The sequence below is a fragment of the Merops nubicus genome, unplaced genomic scaffold (genome assembly GCF_000691845.1).
Source record: "Merops nubicus isolate BGI_N331 unplaced genomic scaffold, ASM69184v1 scaffold3417, whole genome shotgun sequence".
Taxonomy (NCBI): domain Eukaryota; kingdom Metazoa; phylum Chordata; class Aves; order Coraciiformes; family Meropidae; genus Merops; species Merops nubicus.
In genome coordinates this window covers 3,956-7,686 of record NW_008619390.1, presented here as the reverse complement: position 1 = coordinate 7,686, position 3,731 = coordinate 3,956, and the positions used below count along the sequence as shown (strand labels likewise).

At 57.7% G+C, this 3,731-nt stretch overlaps 1 protein-coding gene across 1 annotated transcript in view; it reads left to right on the top strand.

Annotated features, from left to right (window-relative positions):
* The window catches only part of LOC103776251 (forkhead box protein O3-like), an 8,131-nt gene that overhangs the window by 2,236 nt on the left and 2,164 nt on the right, over positions 1–3,731 (top strand). The gene's annotated exons all lie outside the window — the stretch shown is intronic.

The window sequence follows — 3,731 nt, the reverse complement described above, 5'->3', positions numbered from 1 at the left end:
AGGAGATCAGTACCGTGCTGAATGTCACCCCATGACATCCCCAACCCCCCCAACCCCTCTCTCCATGCTCTTGGTGGCAGCTCGGTCCCAGCCCTGGAGGGCTGCAGCACCTCCTGCCTCCCGGGCTGAGCAGACCCAGGGAGCACTGACAGGGATGGAACAGGGCTAGATAAGGGATCCCAAATCCTGCCAGGGGGCCCAGCAGGAGCTGGACATCACCCCACAAGCCCTGCTCGGGCATCCCCTGCTCCCTGGCTGATGTGGGGCAGGGGGTGAGGTGGAACCACGGAGCTGAGCTGGCCGGTGGCTCTGGCTCTGCAAATGTGATGGCCACATGCTCTGTCCCCTGCCACGTGCACTGTGGCTCGGTGACATGGAAGGGAGCTTGGGTCATCCTGTGGCTAAAGGGAGAGGTGCTGGGGAAGTCAGGGAGAGCTCTCCCTGCCAGGCAGCCTGGTCCAGGGCTCAGCTTGCTCTGGCTGAATGCTGGGTGAGGGTTGGTGTGGACAGGCAGCGTGCCCCGGGCTGTCCCCTGAGCCCTGCCAGCCACGGCCTGTCCCCACCCTGGCCGTGCATGGGGCCATGCAGGAAGGGGTTAATGGCTAGCCCATACCTGCAGTTGCATTTTAAAAATGTGAAATTAAAGCCCGTAATTTATTCTCCCCACACACGAAGGAGCAATTAGTTCTAAACACGGCTTAATCAGTCAGCGCGAGATTGATTTCTGTAGACTTGGATTTGGTGGCTGCTGGCGAGGAGCCAGCCTGGGAGCAATCTCCAAATAAATGAAGTGCAGAGAAGTAAGCCATTACATAATATGATAGATGAGGCTGGAGCTCACTCGCCTCTTCATTAGTATTCCACTGTACACCAGCAACAGCACCAAACTTTCTCCCCGGCACCTTGGTTCCTTCCCATGCCCATCCCTCTGCCCCTGCAGAGGAGCTGCCTGCTCCCTTCAGCTGCCCCTGCCCAGCCCCGAGCCCGTGGGCAGAGCTGGAGCAAGAGGCTCCACACCACGGGCTGATGCTCTTCCCTGGGCTCTGCCTCTTGCTTGGACCCTCTGGAACCTGGGGAGAAGGATTTTCACACAGGAGTTGGCCGGGCTCGTTGAAAGAGCTTGGAAGTGGGTTTGAAGAGGGAAGGAGATCAAATGTGGCTTTGAGAATGGCACATGGCTGCCTGCAGGACAGCGTGTCCTAGTGAGGTCCTGAAGTCTGCCATCCCTCTGGAGGTGGGGTTGGATCTCCAGGGGATAGCAAAGGCAGGAGGGTTGAGTGTCTATAGGTAAGATCAGGGGGAAGGCCAACAAGGCAGATGTCGTGGAGGCATCAAGAGGCAGAATCTTGTAGGAGCAGCTGGGAGAAGTCTCACAGTCACTGACACTTGTTCTCACAGGGGACTTCAACTTCCCAGATGTCTGCTGGAAATGCAACGCAGCAGAGAGGAAACAGTCCAGGAGGTTCCTGGAGTGCATGGAAGAGACCTTCCTGGCACAGCTGGTGAGGGAGCCAGCTAGGGAAGGCTCCCTGCTGGACCTGCTGCTCACAGGCAGTGAAAGACTTGTGGGTGATGTGAAGGTTGGAGGCCACTGTGGTCATGAAATGCTAGAGTTCTCAGTTCTTGGAGAATTAAGGAGAGGGGTCAGCAGAACAGCCACCCTGGACTCCTGCAGGGCAGACTGTGGCCTGTTCAGGAGGCTGGATGACAGAGTCCCTTGGGAGGCAGTGCTGAAGGGCACAGGAGTCCAAGGGTGGACACTCCTGGAGAGGGAAGTCACTGAGGAGCAGGAGCAGCTCTTCTCCATGTGCTGTGAGATGGGGTTTGGGGAAGAGACCGGCCTGGCTGAGCTGAGAGCTTTGGCTGGGACTGGGGAAGAAAAGGGAAGGCTGTGGACTGTGGAAGGAGGAGCAGGAAACTCTCCAGGGCTACAAAGATTCCGTGAGGCTCTGCAGGGAGAAAACGAGAAGGGCCAAAGCCCAGCTAGAACTCAGCCTGGCTACTGCCACAAGACATTTGAAAATGTTTCCATAGATACACCAGCTTTGGACACTGTTTTCTACATTCTCTTGGAGAAACTGGCTGCTCATGGCTTGGACGGGTGTGCTCTTTGCTGGATAAAAAATTGGCTGGATGGTTGGTCTACAAAGAGTGGTGTGGAATGGAGTTAAGTCCAATTGGTGGCCAGTCACAAGTGGTGTCAACAGCACTCAGTGTTTGGGCATCTTCTGTTTAACAAATTTATCAGTGATCTTGATGAGAGGGTCGAGGCACCCTCAGTAAGTTTGCAGATGACACCAACTTGGGCAGGAGTGTTGATCTGCTGGAGCATAGGGAGGCTCTACAGAGGGGTCTGGCTGGGCTGGATCAACAGGCCAAGGTCAGTGGAATGAGGTTGAACAGGGCTAAGGGTCAGGTCACAACAACCCCCTGCAATGGGCCAGGCTGGGGGAAGAGTGGCTGGAAACTGCCTGGCTGGAGGAGCTTGGAGCCAGGTGGGGGTCAGTCTCTTCTCTAAAGGAACAAGCAATAGGACAAGAGTACAGGGCCTTAAGTTGTGCCAGTGGATGTTTAGGTTGGACTTTAGGAAAACTTTCTTCCCTACCAGAGCTGTTCAGGCCTATCCCAGGCTGTCCAGGACAGTGGTGGAGTCCCCATCCCTGGAGGGGTTTCCAAGCTGTGGAGATGTGGTGCTGAGGGACACGGGGCAGTGGGGACCTGGCAGGGCTGGGGGAATGGAAGGACTTGATGATCTTAAAGGTGTCTTCCAACCAGAAGGATTCTATGATTCCATGGAGCTGAGGTGCAGGGAGCTGCAGTGGCATCCCATGAGCTGCAGATCAGCAGCAAGAGGCTTACTCCTTCTCTTCCCCTGGCTGGAGCTTTGAAGGCACCTCCCCAGGTTTCTCCCAGCCTGTCACCTGCAGGGCAGTGGCAGCAGGGGATGCTGTGTTGGGATGTGGCCCTGGGTGCAAGCTCCCTGCCTCCTCCTGCCTTCTGCAGGGTCATCCCCCCACCCCACCCCGGGCAGAGAGCTGCTCAGAGCCACAGCAGCAGGCAGGACAGGAGCAGAGCTCTCTGCTCAGAAAGGAGACCCTCTGGAGGTGCTGGTGTGGGTGCATGGGCCAGAATTTCTGGGAGGAAGCAGCTCCCAGCCAGCCCCTGTCTGGGCAGTGGGAGTTGGAGCTGTGTTTGGAGACCCCTCGTGCCGTGGTACCCGAGCTGAGTGTGTGACTTCTGCCCCTGCCACCAGACACAGCTCTCAGGAGGGGACAGGCATTCTGGGGACAGGATCTCTCTTCTGTGGTGTCAACGTGGTGCTGTGGTGGTGCTGGTGCATGCTGCACAGCTCCTGCTTCTGCCTGCATGGGAGGAGGGAGGAGGAGAGCCCTTCACGGAGCGATGCTGGGCAGGGGCAGCAGTTTGGAGCCAGCTCCAGAGGGTTGGTGCCCGGCGCTGTGTGGGCAAAGGGCTTCCCTCTGCCCGTGGAGCTGGTGGAGCACCTGATGCAGTGCACGTGGGCAGGGCTGTGCTGGGAGCATCCCAGTGGGCTCTGCTTGGAGCTTGGGTCCCTGGAGCTGGGAAGGATGGAGAAAACCTGGGTCTGTGCATGGTCCGGAGCTTTTGCTTTCATTGCCTCCACCTCTTGTCCTTCCTCAGGCTCCTGCCAGAGAAAAAGATCCCCCTAAGACCTGGCCCTGCCTGGTGCAGGGCTGGTGCAGGTCCTTGGG